General features: G+C 35.1%; 1 pseudogene; it reads right to left on the reverse strand.

Annotated features, from left to right (window-relative positions):
• Positions 1–2,902: 2,902 nt before the first annotated feature.
• LOC127546462 (60S ribosomal protein L9-like) lies at positions 2,903–17,865 on the reverse strand (annotated as a pseudogene).
• Positions 17,866–18,648: the final 783 nt, after the last annotated feature.

Below are 18,648 nucleotides of genomic sequence, written 5' to 3' on the forward strand. Positions count from 1 at the left end.
ACCCTGTGATTCTCTCAAGTATAAGAACTGGGCCTGTAATTTCACTGGTTTACAAAACTCTCTATTGAAGAAATTCCTTCTACCAACATAATTTGTCATCTTCTCTGAAACTTATAGATAATCAACTAGTATAGTTCGTGGTTAAATGACTTGCCTAGAATCATAGAGTCAGAATGTTTCAGGGATAAGATGTAAGAGGTCCTGCTTCTAGCCCAGCTCCCTTTCTCCACAACCATTATTTAGAAAACAACTACTATGGATAAGCAGCCAGTCATCCCCATCAATTGCCACTCCTGAGGAAATCAAGCAAAAATACTTAAAGCAGCAAGGCACTTTGAAAGAGACAGGAAGAAGTACCAAGCAAGTCAAACTACCAAGACCAACCACTGAACAATTGCTACCAATAGAAAGGTAAACTCAAGAGTCCTGGAATAATAGTGCTTCCTAAAACAAAAATCCTTGTTCCATTCCTACCTCCTGTAGTGATCAATCTGGGAACCAAATCTTGTAGAGATGCCACTTAGCAATTGTTTCTGCAGGCACTGAAGCCACACTTTAACAATCACAGCTACTAAAGACCCAGAAAAGAAGGTCTTCTATACCAGACTTTGGCAATATTAAATAATTCACATGAAAAAAGTTATGACTTTATCAATGAAAAGGATATTAAAGAAGATTCATTATCATCCACTTTGCCATGAGCACTTAGGACTTAGGGACCTTTCCATGTGACTTGAAGCTAAAACTTCCTAAAAGAGGGGAACTAGGTGGTACATTAGTACAGAGAGCACTGAACTTTGAATCAGGAAGACTCAAGCTCAACTCTTGTCCCTCTGTCATCCTATACATTTAAAACTTCTCTCAGCTTCAGTGTCCTCATCTGCCAAATGGGATAACAATAGTACCTATTTCAAAGGGCTGTTTTAAGAACAAACTGGGATAACATGTAAAGTGCTCTATACTGTGAAAATGTAAAATATTATTATTATTGCTATGTGCTTTCTTCCATTAGAATGTCATTTTCTTGACAGATGGGACTGTCTCTACTTTTGTATTTGTAACTCCAAAACTTAGCACAGTGCTTTATACATAACAGACACTTAATAAATATTTTTCCATTCATTCATTTATAGTTATTATAGAGTTGACATTCATCTTTAAATCAAAAATATTCTCAAAAAAACATGCTACCCATGCTTTCTAAGTACTAGCTGTCAACAAAAAGGCCATTTTAGCCAACTGAAATAAAGTGGCATCTCTGTACATACCAAAAGAAAGCTTCTTTTTACCTTTAAAATTGAGGCAGTTCAAAAATACCATGTTTCACTGGTTTTTTCCACTCCATTAAGTCTACAATGGTCATCTCAAAGAAGAAAGAAAGAACAGGGAATTAAAAAGTTGGGACAAGATAAACATTCCTTTCTTGTCCCCATGAAGGTTTTTCTTGATGCTGAAAGGTGTAATGTAGCTCCACTTTATAAATGCAGGGAATTCATCATGGCACTCCAAAGGTAATGGAAACGCTAAGTCAATTTTAGCTTTTATAACTGTCAAACAGCAAATGATGTGAGGCACACAGCAGATGGCAGCTCTTTTCTGCATGGGAGTACAACCACTGGCAAAGATGGGTTTCCCTCCAAAGGGTATGTTATAAATTATGTTTCCAATTCACCCTCTGCCTAACCCTCCCACCACCTCCAGTCCCCACTCCCCTCTAAAAAGAAATGCAAACTGACTCTCTATAATTTAAATTTAGTGCTACCAAGGAAAGGAACATTCTGTGCCCGGAGAACATTAACACAAGATAAAGCAGAAATAAAAAGCCAATGTGTTGATACTCTACTGCATCTGCCACAAATGATAAAAATCGTCTTTCCTCCCTGCTGTGTGGAGCTGTGACTCTGACTTTAATTCTCTCATCAGGTTCTATTGTCTCCAGATCTTTAGAGCTTAGTATGAAGTTGTTTTGGTAGGTTTTTTTAAGTTTGGTTTTTTTTTTAAAGGAGCATCTGTTGTATGAAATGGGCTTCTTTTCCTCCATTGTGAACAGCTCCTACTTTCCATGTCTGTTTCTCTCCTTGGCAGAAAAAGATTCAAGACTATGATAGATACTGCAGCTCAGTTCTTGTTCTGTTTTTATGAAAAATTTTCTGAGAATCCTCACCTAGTGGGATGCTAGAGGAAAAGAAATTTTCTCTTCCAGTACAAGGAGATTTGAAGGAGGTTGTACTTCCCTTAGGATAATACCTTCTTCTGTGGACAACTAGGCTTTTAAGTAGATCATGAGAATGGAAAAAAAAAATTTCCCATTTACAAAATGGATGTTTCTAGTCTCTGATATGCCTTAAATAACAATTGTAACAGCAAAGTTGAAAACAACATTCCAGTGAAGAGTTTCTAGGAAATATTTTCTCATGAAAACCAAGGAATTTCAGAATCAAAAGGGATCTTGGGAGCTAACTAATCTAATACATATTCTAGAAAGACACTTTTATAACACAACCAACATTCATCCAGTCTCTACTTAAAGACCTCAAAGGTAGAGAAATCTAATGCCCCTATATTTGATTCTTCATAACTTCCATCCAATGTTGCTCATTCTGCCTCCTAAGGATGAATAAATATATAATCCCATTTCCAAATCATGTTTTTAAAATACTGAGACACAGTGTTTCTCTGACTTCTTCTTATTTATCCAGGTTAAAAATAACTATTTCCCTAATATGACAATAAAGAAAAACTTTGGATGTTGAAGGGGATATAGAAAAACTGAGATACTATAGACAGTTTAGATAGTATAGATAGTTTGTTGCTATTGTTTTTTTTAATAAAAAGTATTTTTATTTTGATGTCAGAATAAGTGTTTTCTCTTCAGAACATGGCCTTTGGCATCTTTTCCAATTTATTCATCAGTTTGTCGCATTGTGCCTTTTTAAAAAACATAGATATCATCCAAAAATTTTCCCATATCCTTGTTTGTGACTATGAGGGACTGTTGGGTCAGGGCAGCTGAGTCTGATAGAAGTTCAATATCATGTCCTTTAAGAATTAATTCATCTTTTTGGACTTGAGAATCAGCATAAGCAACAGCTCATTTCCTACATGCTTTTTGGATATATTTTTTTCAACCAAGAAATTTCCAATTTTGACAAGTGAACTATTTGCTTTAATAACAATGTTGATGGAAAAGTGAGTGTATGGAGACCTCATCTTGTAACAAAATCCCAGACTTGTGATTATGTTATGTCCATGACTGCAGATTGTACTCAAAGTTGCAAATTCTTTTCTCTTTCTCCATCACTTGTCCATCTGGAGCCTTTTTTTTTTCTTTCAGTAGAAATCCCTACAGAGGATTCTTCTGGGCTCCTTCACAATAACCCTTAAGAGACACATCAATATTTTCATGATTATATGAAGTCTGATTATTTAGAATGGTCTTTATTCTAAAAGTAAATGGGTCAAAGATCTAATACATTGTTGAATGGATCTATGAACTAATCCAACCATTCTGGACAGCAATATGTAACTATGACCAAAAGACTATAGAACTGCACATGCCCTGTAATCCAACAACACTACTGAAGGTCTATATCCCAAAGCCAAAAAGAAGAATAAGAACCTATTTGTACAAAAATATTTATAACAGATCTCTTTGTAGTGACTAAGAATTAGAAATTAAAAGGATCTCTATCAACTGGGACATGACTAAACAAGGTATGGAATATGATTGCAGTGGAATATTATTCTGCTATAAGAAATGACAAGCAGGATGATTTCAGAAAAACCTACAAAGACTTATATGAACTGATGCATAAAGATCAAGAACCAGGTAATTGCTGTATGCAGTAATAGCAATAGTTTTGATGAAGAATTTGTGAATGACTTAACTATTCTCAGTAATACAATGATCCAAAATAACACCAAAGGATTAATAATGAAACATGCTATCTACTTCCAAAAAAAGAATTTAGATTGTTTAAATCCAGACTGAAGTATGCTATTTTTTACTTTCTTTCATTTTTTTCTTTTATTCAAGTCTTCTTATATAAAATAACTGATATGTAAATGTTTTACATAACTGCATATATATAATGTATATTTGATTAATTGTCACCTCAGAGAGGGAGAGGAGGAAGGGAGGGAAGGATAAAATTTGGAACTCAAAATTTTAAATAAAAAGGCTTTTAAAAATAAAAAGAACATGAAGAATATGCAAAGAAAAAAATTTCAACTTTAAAACATTGTCCATAGTTTTAAAAAAAGTCATTTCCTTTAATAGATGCTCATAAGGTATAAAGCTGGGACCAAGCTCTATTTTGCTTACTTTCTCCTGTCTAGGGATTCCAGTTTATCAATGTGATAACAAAATTCCTAAATTTGGTCAACCAGTACAGAAAACAATACTCCAAAAGTTTCCTAGTAAGGATGGAATGTAGTAGAATTATCATCTTGCCTTTAGAAACTATGCTTCTATATGCAGCTCAAAATGCACACTGTTGATGAATATTGAACTTGTAATATGCCTGATTTTAAATTTTTAAATCTGATTTTTAAACTCATGTCTGACTTTGGTTTGTTGTTATTGTTTAGTCATTTTGTTTTTCAGTCTTGTCTAACTTTTTCTGACAAAGATACTAGAGTAGCTTGCCATTTCCTTCTCCAACTGATTTTATATATGAGAAAACTGAGGCAGAGTTAAGTGACTTGCCCAAGATCACACAGCTAATTAGTACCTGAAGTCAGATTTGAATTCAGGAAAATAAGTGTTCCCAGCTCCGATCTGGCACTCAATGTACTGTCCCACCTAGATGTCACAACTTTATTTTATTTCTCATTACATTTTATCTTGGTAGCTAGAACCCCACTTTGAGAGCATGTCTTTTTTTTTGTTCCTCCTTCCTTGATTTTACACATTAGCTACCCCTCTCACCTTTGTGTTACTGGGAGATTAGAGAAGCATGACTTCTCTGCCTTTATTCACATAACTGATTTTTTTAATGTTAAATAGATCTCTAAGGCAGATGAAGGGAAGCAGGTAGGTACATCATAAGAGCAATCCCTTCAAAATGACATCAAGCCATCAATGATTTTTTGAGTCCAGTTGTTGAATCTTATTATGTTATAATCTGATCTTTGTCTCACCACCTTTTTCGCAGAAATAGTGAGATATTTATAAAATACATTGCTAGGTAAAGCATCTCTATACCAGGCAATACAAACTTGGGCTGGCACGATCTGTTCTTGTACACACCTCTTCCTTCTTCCCTTTCTAAATATTTACTATCTATTACTTTAAAAATCCATTCTAAAATTTTGCCAGGAATCAAAGTCAAGTTCACTAATCTGTAATTTTTTTCTTGAAAATCAGGATATTTGCCCCTCAGCAATCTTGCAGTGCTTTCTCAATATTCCAGTTTTTCAAATATCACTTGACAGTAATTCAGTAATCACCTCTGCCAGTTTTTTCAGTACCTGAGGATGTAAGACCAGATCATTTGATTTTGGGACAGTTAGGTAGCATAGTGGGTAGAGTACCAGATCTGGAGTCAAAAAGATTCATCTTCCTGAGTTCAAATCTTGCTTCAGACCTCCTAGCTATATGACCCTGGGCAAGTCATTTTACCCTGTTTGCCTTAGTTTCTACATCTGTAAAATGAGCTAGAAAAGGAAATAGCAAACCATTCTTGTATCTCTTCCATGAAACCACAAGATGAAATCTCAAAGATTAAGGCATGACTGAAAATGACTGAACAACAACAAATTCTATTTCATCAAAGGCAATTAGATGTCCTCTTATTATCTCCTTACTTATTTTAGTTTATCAATTCCCTCTCAGCCATTTCTCTTCTATCCTTTCCAGTTTTGGGGGGAAAAGGAAAAGAAAGAAAGGAAAAAAAAGAGTGACAGACGCTATTTCTTCTCTCACCTGTCATAAGTGACTGTTTAAACTAGCCTCCATTTCACTATAAATTGAGCAAGATATTCATTTCCATGTGTTTCAATTTTATTCTCATTCCAGTAGCTCTCTGACTTTCATAATAGGTTTTTATCATCAACCAATGTCCTTCTCTAAGTAAAGAATAAGGTTGTAAGATCTGACAAACTCATATCTGAGACTTGAATACTAAAGCCTTTATCCTTCTAAGGAAAATTGTACTTAGCAATAATTTCTGATTCAGAATTTCTTACCTGGCTTTTTATTTTTATAAACACAGTCAGGAAAGTGTTTGTAAACTTAGAGCTCACTTAACTGACAAAGATTTTCTATATATATTCATCAAATTCTCCTTGCCATGTAAAATCAATTTTTAAAATTTCCTGAATTGCACCCTAAATATTATTGTGAAATGTGGGATTCTTAATTATTAATAACCAATATCTTAGAGATTCAAAGCTTCCCCCTTCTATAACTATGGGTTAGTTAAACAGTTTGATTTGTTTGCTGTTTAATGGATATGTTTGTCCATGATAGTCTTTCGTCTAAGAGAGACAAGAAATATGGAATTCTTCTGTGACAATTCAAAGGTTATTCTACCCAGCAGGAAAAGAAGTGTAAAAGAAATTGAGCAGTTTTGCCTTTTCTCTATTATCATTGTTTCTTATCTCTTTTTTGATCCTTCTCTTTTCCCTAACATTATTAAAAACAAATTTAAAAAGCCTTTTGTTATGATTGGCTTTCCCCACCAACCCCTGATCATTCTAAGATTTAACATTATTAATGGTTTTCTTTCAGTAATATGTTTCACTTTCACATTCATCTTTTGTTAACTACTTTTGATTCCATCTTCTAAGTTCATTTAAAAACTATTAATTGGTGAATTGTCTGTGCATCCTTATTAGTCTCTTTAGTCAACTAAATTTTCCCTCTCATTGGAATTATTTTATTGTTACCCTAAGAATGATAATCAACCAACCCTTCAATAAAAGAAGGAATTGGAGAGATTGGGTGTTGGGATCCTTACTAACTGCTAACTAATTAGAGTTGATCTAATCTTACAAGAAGATGTTTTGGGCAGAACCTGAAACAAGGTACTAAGTAGAACTAAGTTCAATGAGTTCACACCTCCCTTGAAGCTCGTTGGGCCAGAGAGCACTATGGGAGAAAACCCATAATCCCTCTCTCTCGTATCCCACAATTCCTCCCTCTTGGATAAAAGAAACAGACAGAAGCTCTCGGTCAGATTTCAGTAGAGTTACGCCAGAAGCCCTCTCTCTGAGGCAAGGCAGAATATTTTCCACTTGGCTGGCTGGTGGCAGAAGTGTTCTGGGGAGAGAGGAAGACGCTACAAGTCGGGATTTTCACCGGAATGGCATGAAGACTGGAGCTGGCTGGAGGCTGAAGAAAGCAGAGGCAGAGGCTGAAGGACCAGACCTTTGGATTTGGTGACATTCGGAGAGAGCTCTTGGAACCAAGCAGAGAGATAGGCCTCTAAGCTAACCGGGCTATATTGAAGAAAATAAAAGATCTGAACTTTCATCACCTGGCTGCATTTGAGAAAAAGATCACGACATTTTGGCGCCCGAACAGGGACAAACAGACCTCTCAGGGAATCCAGTGATTCTTGCTGGTTTTTCAGGAACTGAAAGCTGAAGATTTTAAAGTTCTTTTGACAGTCTCTTTGTTAGCCATCTGATTCCTTTTCCACCTGTGGAAATATAAGCAGATCCTCTTCCCCAAGCAGTTAACCTATCTAATTCTCTTCTGTTTACCACTTTTGGGATTTCTCCTCATCATCTGGTAATTACATTGGAGCTGTTTGCATTGGATATTGTCTTGTTGTCTTAAAAGGCCTGTATTCTTCCCAACTGTAATCCTGATTGCTTTTCTGTTGGTTGATGACATCAGAGTTCTGAATTTCTAAAGTCTCTCTGGGTGTAACCTCAGCTGCTATCATGCCCCACCTGTCCTTTGATTGATACTTTAGAGCTAGGCCCTGCCTCTCATTCCTCTGGGTCAATATACATTTAGAGGCCCAGTGAAAGCCTCGGTTACATTTTGGACATGGGGTTTTGGGTTTTCTCTCACCCTGTCTTCTCACTCTATCTCCATATCTACAATGAGCTCTCAAATGTCCAATTTTTCTGCACTGAAAACATCGACGAGTTTCTCTAGAATTCCTCTGCCAAGAAGGACCTTGTCTTTCCATGTTCATCATAGTCTGGCATAATAAGCATTTGTGCCCACTGTGGCACAGCGTCTAATGATTTCTTCTAAAGGAGCATTTTTGTCTAGCCCCCATATAATTCTCTTGCAAATCTCATTGGCATTTTCCTTAGCCAAATGTCTAGTCATTATTTCTGTTGCTGCATTGTCTCCAATGGTTCTTATTACAGCTGTTTTAAATGTTGTGAGCTTTTTCTTCTCAAAGCGCAGCCAGGTGATCAAAGTTCAGATCTTTTATTATCCCAATATAGCCCGGTTAACTTAGAGGCCTATCTCTCTGCTTGGTTCCAAGAGCTCTCTCCGAATGTCACCAAATCCAAAGGTCTGGTCCTTCAGCCTCTGCCTCTACTTTCTTCAGCCTCCAGCCAGCTCCAGTCTTCATGCCATTCCGGTGAAAATCCCGACTTGTAGCGTCTTCCTCTCTCCCCAGAACACTTCTGCCACCAGCCAGCCAAGTGGAAAATATTCTGCCTTGCCTCGGAGAGAGGGCTTCTGGCGTAACTCTACTGAAATCTGACCGAGAGCTTCTGTCTGTTTCTTTTATCCAAGAGGGAGGAATTGTGGGATACGAGAGAGAGGGATTATGGGTTTTCTCCCATAGTGCTCTCTGGCCCAACGAGCTTCAAGGGAGGTGTGAACTCATTGAACTTAGTTCTACTTAGTACCTTGTTTCAGGTTCTGCCCAAAACATCTTCTTGTAAGATTAGATCAACTCTAATTAGTTAGCAGTTAGTAAGGATCCCAACATCTCCCCCTTTCTTTTGTTTTAAAACATAGGGGGTTTCTGAGGGGGTACACATAAATCCATCAATATGGGCCAGAACTTTGTAACAGATATACATGGTATACATAAATCCATCAATATGGGAGGCATTATACACAATTTACATAAGCACATAGCAATATAACACAGGCTAGTAGTAATGTAACAAATAACATGAATCATCCTGAAAATTTACACATGTCCATAAGTCCTAGAAACAGTCCAATAGGATTCCATTGTCCATTAGTTCATGTGCCAGGAATCTAATAATTCTTGTAAGCTCTGAAGTACTGCAAAAAGTCTCATCAACAATTTTTCATCTCAGGGAATCCAGTCCTTCAGCCTCTGCCTCTGCTTTCTTCAGCCTCCAGCCAGCTCCAACTCTTCATGCCATTCCGGTGAAAATCCCGACTTGTAGCATCTTCCTCTCTCCCCAGAACACTTCTGCCACCAGCCAGCCAAGTGGAAAATATTCTGCCTTGCCTCGGAGAGAGGGCTTCTGGCGTAACTCTACTGAAATCTGACCGAGAGCTTCTGTCTGTTTCTTTTATCCAAGAGGGAGGAATTGTGGGATACGAGAGAGAGGGATTATGGGTTTTCTCCCATAGTGCTCTCTGGCCCATTTCACTATAAATTGAGCAAGATATTCATTTCCATGTGTTTCAATTTTATTCTCATTCCAGTAGCTCTCTGACTTTCATAATAGGTTTTTATCATCAACCAATGTCCTTCTCTAAGTAAAGAATAAGGTTGTAAGATCTGACAAACTCATATCTGAGACTTGAATACTAAAGCCTTTATCCTTCTAAGGAAAATTGTACTTAGCAATAATTTCTGATTCAGAATTTCTTACCTGGCTTTTTATTTTTATAAACACTGTCAGGAAAGTGTTTGTAAACTTAAAGCTCACTTAACTGACAAAGATTTTCTATATATATTCATCAAATTCTCCTTGCCATGTAAAATCAATTTTTAAAATTTCCTGAATTGCACCCTAAATATTATTGTGAAATGTGGGATTCTTAATTATTAATAACCAATATCTTAGAGATTCAAAGCTTCCCCCTTCTATAACTATGGGTCAGTTAAACAGTTTGATTTGTTTGCTGTTTAATGGATATGTTTGTCCATGATAGTCTTTCGTCTAAGAGAGACAAGAAATATGGAATTCTTCTGTGACAATTCAAAGGTTATTCTACCCAGCAGGAAAAGAAGTGTAAAAGAAATTGAGCAGTTTTGCCTTTTCTCTATTATCATTGTTTCTTATCTCTTTTTTGATCCTTCTCTTTTCCCTAACATTATTAAAAACAAATTTAAAAAGCCTTTTGTTATGATTGGCTTTCCCCACCAACCCCTGATCATTCTAAGATTTAACATTATTAATGGTTTTCTTTCAGTAATATGTTTCACTTTCACATTCATCTTTTGTTAACTACTTTTGATTCCATCTTCTAAGTTCATTTAAAAACTATTAATTGGTGAATTGTCTGTGCATCCTTATTAGTCTCTTTAGTCAACTAAATTTTCCCTCTCATTGGAATTATTTTATTGTTACCCTAAGAATGATAATCAACCAACCCTTCAATAAAAGAAGGAATTGGAGAGATTGGGGGTACCACTTTTTGGGGAATTCATCCAAGATAATTGTGGAACTCTAATAATCATATCATCAGAAAGACTAAACCAGTAGAATTCAGTCTATTCAAACAAAAGCAAGCTTTCAATTAATTATAGCAGCCTCTTGACTTATCCTTCATAATTTTTCTTGACTATACTCACATCCATACCAGATAAGTGAAAAACTGGGGCAATAGTCTTTTCAAAAAGATTTCTAACGTTACCTTTTCAAACTGCAAGGTTAAGAAAGATAGTTGCCTTCTTCATTGTGCATTGGAAGGATTTTGCTGATCTCCAAACACCTAAGTTTTTTGATAGGCTGCTTTCCTTGGTAGATTATCATAGTGTTTCCCAGAAAACAGATGTCTTCCCCAAGTTAACAGACACACTCCAAATATAGTTTTCTTCCAGTGGCTGCAAAAAGTTTTGATAAGTCATCTTCTCTAGTGTGCCAATAAAAAAAATGTGACCTCTCCCATGGAAGAGAGAAATATCATCTGTGAAATTTACAAAATAGATCCCAGAAGATAATTATATCTAAGGGAAGCTTCATAAGGACTTTCTTTGAACCACCTTCCAGTGATGTCTTCTAGCAAATCTATTTGGTACCTATAAAAATTAAGTTTATGGGTTTTACTACTTTTGTCTTTTTTGGATTTTGTCCCTAGTAAACTTCTGATTATTTTATCTATGACTTCTTTGCTATGGGTGCTGGTGTTAAAAATTGTTAACAAATTTGAGATATTGGCTCATCTTCCATTTTTTTGTCAAACAGAATATTGTGTTATCTCCACAAATTAAAAAAAATTAAGAAATAGAAAGTGAATCATCTTCACCATCTCTGTATTTCCTTTGAATTCAATTTATTAAACATTTACTAGGCTCTTCACATTTTCTAGGCACTGTGCAAAACATTGAGGGAGATACTAAGACATGAAATAGATTCTATTCTTGATGAACTTACCATTTAATGGCAGATGGGGATCAGGGTGTACATAAATATCTATAAATCAAGGGAGAATGAAATTAGTGAAAAGATGAGAGAAAAGCTGAATACTATGAGAAATTTTAAAATAGAATAGTCACTTAGGATGATCAAGGAAGACTTCATGAAGGAGGCTACAACTGATTTGGGTTTTAAAGGAAAGTAAAATCTTCAACAAGATGGAGCTGAGGATAGAAAGAATCTATTCTAGACACAGAGCAAAGGCAAGTAAATAAGAGAAGTCAAAATATGAACAAGGAATAGAGATTAGTCTGGGTTGGCCAGTAGAAAAATAGTTTATGACTAGGCACTATTCCTGGGAAGGCATTCTCTGCCACCAAACCACTACACAGCTTTGGAAGTAGAATAAAACTCTGCCATAGAATAATTTTAAACTGTTCTTACCAATGGAAGGTTGCATTTAAACAACTGAGATCCTTGTGAACTGAATAGGAGTGATGAGTTAGAGTAGGATGACATAACCTAAAATCTATTACCCATTAGTAATATATTATGCCCTATCCAAACAATACAGCTAAGAAAAGGGGACTAATCATCATTGATTACTCCTGCCTATGCTAGCAAAGAATAAAGTGTCCAAAATGTGGGTAGGAGAATAAAACAGCCAGGATAATGTGAACGACTCTTCTTTGAATAACTAAGTGTAACTAAGGGAAACATTTCAGAATTCAAGCATAATTCTGCTGCCTTCCAGGTGTGGCCTTAATAGTAGATATGGAAGTAAGCACTATTTTCCTTCATTGCTCTTTGTGGATTTTAGATTTACAGATTATAGCTAATGTTCTGTAAGTTTTAAAGTTTTAGAATATTTCTCGATGACCCAAATATAATTACTCAGATGAAATTCAGGTGAAATGTACGTGCAGCTCCCAAAGCCTCAAAAGTGAACAAGGAATCAGATAGGATCCCTTTAGATGAGGCAAAAATAGTTGAGGCATACAGGATGTTGAGCTAGCCAGAGTACTATTAGAAAGAACATTTCATGGCAGTTGACAGGTGATTTTTCTGAAACAGGGAATTGCTGTTCATCCACATGCTGTGTGAATTACAGTTAGAATGCTTACTAGGGGTATGACACTGCTCTGGCCACAGACACTAGATTAATTATTAACGTCATCAAGTCCTAATTTTTTTTCTCTTTTTTGTCTGTGTGTGGGAAGTGTTATAACACTCCATGTGCTGGGTTCTGTGACCCAATGTGCCACCCACCTTCTTCTACCCACATGTCCCCAAAAGTGCTATATAGAACATGTTCATTAACATTAATTTGGTTGAAGGATTTCTCACCATCCCTAAAGAAAAATGGAGAGATCTTGGAAGTATTGCAAACACAGGACAGTTTTCAAGACAATCATTTTTAATGATTGTTTTGTAAGGAAGAGAGATACTTCTTGATTTTTCTCAGGTATGGTCACTTCTCTGACAATTGTTTAGAACCCATGATACAGACCAAGCCAAAAGAAGTCTGGGCTTTGGATTTCAAGAAATCAAACATAGCTAAGACTAACATCCAGTAGGATGTCTGATCTGACCATACATAGGAACAGGACCTTCAATCTCTCTATCTCAGAGCAAATGGCTTGAGGAATGGCTAAACTAGTTTCAGTAGATGGACATAATAGGATATAACTGCACTGTAATAAATAATAAATGATGAATGAAAAGCACAAAGAATTCACAAGTACAAAATGGGGATGACATGGTTAAACCATAGTTCTAAGATTGAGGGGCATTGGTTAACTGTAAGCTTCATATTAATCAGCAATATAATGTGATCCTAGATTACATCAAGACAGGCATCTCTTCTAGGACAAGGGAGGTAAGTGTCTCAATATACTCTGCTTTCAGCAGACTTTATCTGGAATATTATACTCTTCAGTGCTGAATACCAATGATTTAAGAAACACATTTCAAGTTGAAAAGACATGCGTCCATTTAATATAAGAATCATTTTGAAAAAATTGTGAATGCTTAGGCTAGAAAAGAGAAGACCCAAGGAAAACACATCTGTCTTCAAATATTTGAAGAATTATTTTGTGGAAGAGAATTAGGCTTGTTCTATTTGGCCGCAAAAGGTAAAATCAGAAGTAATGAGTGAAATTTGCAGAGAATCTAATTTAATCTTGTACAAGAGAAAAAAACAGCTATTAGAGTTGGACAAAACTGAAATAGATTTCCGCAAGAAATAATGAGTTCTCCCTCTTTGGGTGTCTTTCAGTTGAGGCTAGGTGACCTCTTGTTAGGTATTTTGTAACAAAGATTCTTTCCTTATATATGTTAGACTAGATAACCACTGAGATCCTTTCTAATTCTCAAACTCTGTGATATGTAAAATGTATAGGAAGGCAACTGATACAAAATGAAATATAATCAGTAAAATAAAATACACAATGAAAATATAAAGAAAATAGGAAAGAGCAATAAAATAAACAAAACTGGATGTTAAGAAATTATAATGACCAATCTTGAAGCTTCCTCCCCCAAAAAGAAGAGATGATCCCTCTTTACTTCTTTTGTGGCACTCTACACATGATTAGTTTGTTAAATTAGATATTTATTTTTTCCCTTTTTTTATTCATTATTATAAAGAATGGCCCTTTGAGAGCAATAAAGTTTTAAGAAATGTAGGTGACATAAAAAAGACAACAATAAAATTTTAATTAAATAAAATAAGGGAGGTGAACTAAATTATCCCATCATTATAAATCTCAAAGGGCTGGGGAATATTAAGTATAATATCTATACACTATAAATATGAGTCTTTAGAAAATTCTTCATCAGTAACAGTACAAAAAAAAATAAATAATATGTTCCATAATTTTGATATCAAATATCATAATGTAGGTATAATACAGATACAATAACTCAAAAAGTGATGCAGTGAGTTCTAGACAAAAGTTACTTCAATGACCATTGAACATTATCATCTTTAGATTTTGAATGTCTAACATTAATTTTTAATATCAAGATGATAATATTTTTTAAAATCTAGGTAAATTGATCAGTTGCTTAGTTTATAGTACCAAAACCTGAATAGTTGTAGATATTCCAACATATGGTATTGTGTAAAGCAAATATGCAAATTATCAGCCAACACTTGAACATTTCATATGAATACCTCAATAGTATATCAACATAGTCACAGCCATTTCCAATGAAGTAGCTCCAAAGCTGACTGGCCCTGGAACTTACATATCTCCTTTGTTTAAATGCTTCAAAAAAGAGAAGAAAGGAAATGAAAGAGAATGGAAGGAGGAAGGGAGAGAGGGAAAAGAAAAGAGAAGGAAAAAGACAGACACAGAGACAGAGAGAGAAGAGGAAGAGACAGAGAGAGAAAAAGTAAAAGAGACAGAGACAGACAGAGTGCTCAAGAGAGTATAGAACATCACATATCCTTTTGTATTAAAATTTTCACCTTCACTTGGGTGTGTTATAATTTCCTATGATTGTACATTTTTCACTTACTAGCATTAAACTTCACTCCTCTGATCTTCTTTGCTGTGCTCAGAAACCTCTTCAAGCCTGAAGATCACTTCAGCCCTAGAATTCACATTTTAGACATACCCTTACTTCATAGCCTGTCTCTCTGACTAGATGGCTCCTCAAAGAATCTATATTTAAGAAGGGTGCCCATGCCAGTTATCTTTTCATTTTTTGTCAGTATCCCATAGCATGAACTGGTTTTCTTCTCCCCCACCCCTTTTTCTGCTTTCTTTTAGATGTTAATCTCCATTAGAATGTAAATTCCTTGAGGACAAGAGTAGACTTTTTTTTTGTGCTTATTTTTTATTTCTATTATTTAGCACAGTACCAAGATCATAGTAAGTGTTTAATAAATGCTTCTTGATGAACAAATGATAGGGACTGTGTCAATAATTTTTGTTTTTATTTCAAAATGCACATAGCATAATATTCTGCACATCACAAGCATTTAATAAATATTTGTTGTATAAATGAATGATTAGATGAGTGTATCAAAAAAGAAGAATGCAGGCTATAATTCTTTTCATTGTTCCAGTGAAATCAGAAAAAATATTTAATGACAGTGAAAGATTAACTCTGCACTATTGTGTTTATACTTATAGGATCAAATTCTTGCATACGACATGGTTTCCTATCCTACTTCAAAACTGATTGCATATTTGGCCATTTAATATTCATAAATCTCCGTTTCTTCATCTGTAAAAGAGCAATAATATTTGTATTACCTCCCTTATAGTTTGTTGTGAGGATCACAATAGATATCATATGCAAAGTGTTTAATAAACTTTAAAGATGTATAAACATATGGCAGTGGTGGTGGTGATGGTAGTGATAGTGGTATTTGTGATGGTAGTAGTGGTGGTGGTAGTAGTAGTGATAATAGTGGTAGTGGTGGTAGTGTGTGTGTGTGTGTGTGTGTGTGTGTGTGTGTGTAGATTGATAGATAAACAGATAGATATAGATATATAAAATCATTGTTATGGTTCCAGGATGTCTTTATAGTATTGTATTTTAATCAAAGAATTTGCCCTTATAAATTGCTAATAGAACGTTAGACACATGAACACAATTGGTCTATGAATATTGATCACTAAACTTAGAGATTCAGCAACTTCATCAGAATTAATGATTTTTCTGTGTTTAAGGACCCATTAAAGTGTCATAACTGTCAAACAACTTCTAAACATTGTTACCTCTAATGTTCTCAAAACAATAATGCATTATTTATTAAATCTTGGTTCACAATTACTTTCCATAACACTTGACAAAGCCAATATAGTAAAAACTTCCTTCATGGGTAGCACAGGTCATTTCTCTTCTTTCCGTTTACTTATAATTTATTTTCTTTAGTTAAAATAAATGTTTAGTGGTACCTTACATCATCACAATAATTTCCAGAAATACCCACAAACATACATGTAAACACAACAGATAAGCCATCTCTTTTGATTTAAAAAACAAACAAAACCAGCTGGTGTTCTGAGCAGATTTAACAGAACAGGCCATAGTTTGTACCAGTAGTCCCCCCCCTTTTCTTTTGTTCAGAGAGAAAACCATCCTCATCTTTTTCTCAAAAACTATATTGACCACTATCAAAATTAAAGGTTTAGCTTTGAAAGGTCCACCCTTTATAATCTCTTCATAAATATGATGAGCTAAGTGATATGTCAATATTGTAGCAACATACCCATTAATACATCATTAAGATGACAAAAATAACTTTTGATTTGAGCTCAGAGAGTAAACCATGATGTATTAGCTGATTTAGACTCATTCCTTGACTTCTATTAGAAGATAGGTTTCAATGATTTATAAAAATGATTTACTTCAAAAGAATGGTCTGTAGATTAGATTATTGACTGAGGATCTACCTTATTCTGTGCTAGGCCGACAAAAGAGAGTCAATGACTAACTTTGGGTTTAGAAAAAAAATGTCATTAAATAATTAAATAGTACATATACATTCATTAGCTTATTTGATCCTTATAACAACCCTTTAAGATAGATAGATAGATAGATAGATAGATAGATAGATAGATAGATAGATAGATAGATGGATGGATAGATGATAGATAGATATTTGTAGATAGAATGCAAATATTATTACTCCTTTTGAAAGAGAAAACTAAAACTTAGAAAATGAATTTAGTAACTTTCAGTCGCATAGCTCATAAACAAAGGAATTAGAACTCACACTGGGATCTTACTACTGACTCAGCACTCTCTATTAAGCTATGCTACTTGAGGAAATTAATAGCCTAAGTAAAGAGGCAAGAATTAAAGGATCAGCAAATGTCATAAGTCTGAGATAGTCAATAGGTCAGAAATCCAAGTACATAGGAGGCAACAATCAAGAATCCAGGCAAAGGCAGTTAAGCAACAAGGGTTTGGGTATTCAGATTAAAAACTTGAACAAGTACAAGTCTTTATAACAAAAAGCTTGAAATGGTAACATTCAATATGTAATGCATACATGTTTGGTGTAAAGATCTGTCTTGAGTGCTAGCAGGATACAAATGTAGCATCCAGGATACAAATGTAACATCCTCTCACACAGGAAGCTTTAGAAAGCTCTTTTAGGTTGGAAGTCATAACTTATTCAAAACCATAGTTCCCAAGTTCCCACCAATATATTTCTTTTTATGATCAATCAGAAGACACATAATTTAAAAGTGCAGGACATTTAATTAAAATACATAGTGAATTAAATGAAAAGATTTCCTCTTACCCTACACATACAGGGTCCACTTTGTCACAGATTACCATAGCATCTGTGGAGAAGGCAGATGTATAGGGAGATATTGTGGCCAGGGAATATTTGTGGACAAGCATCCCAACAGGGAAAGCATGTGGTCAAGATTCACACCAGCAGGACATCCAGGCATTCTAATGGTGCAGCGCTATAGAAGTTTTGTGTCATTGTGTCTTCTGCTCAGTGTCATATCTCCACTTTTTACTGCACAACTTCACTAATTTCTGCTGCATATATACTATATTCTGCTACTATCTGCTAGTACTGCTAGTACCACGCACTTCCTTCAAGGCCATTTGCTGTTCTCTGATACCATCTGCTGGGAAGCATCTTGCAAGGAAAAGTCAAAGCTCTTTTAATCATCTACAGAGCCAAACACCATGACGCAGGAGCCACACTAAACCCATCAGTCAACAGAAGCCATGAAGCATCAAGCTAAGATTGTTTCTTCTGCTGAACACTCTGACCTCTGCCAACTTTATAATTTAGAATTAGGAAATCCTTTTTTTACTTCTGTCAACCAACTAAGCAAGCAAGCAATAAGCCTTCAAATATCTAGCTACTATATGTGCAAGGCACTGTTAGGCACTTTTATATGAAAATAAAAATGAAAGAATAAGGGAGCTTATATTCTTTCTGAGGAGACAACATGGAAATATTTAGATGATTGATAGAAGATATGTGTAAATGTATATACACATGTGAATGTACATATAAAAGATGGGCAAAATAAATTATTACAGGGTAATTTGGAAGAAAAAATCAAGTACGGAGAGGGGAATAAAAAATGTTCACACAGAAAGGAATCTTTAAATGTGAATAAGGAACTTAGTTTCCTTTTTTTATGTATGTAATTGTTTTGC

Source organism: Antechinus flavipes, chromosome 2, assembly GCF_016432865.1.
Source record: "Antechinus flavipes isolate AdamAnt ecotype Samford, QLD, Australia chromosome 2, AdamAnt_v2, whole genome shotgun sequence".
NCBI lineage: Eukaryota > Metazoa > Chordata > Mammalia > Dasyuromorphia > Dasyuridae > Antechinus > Antechinus flavipes.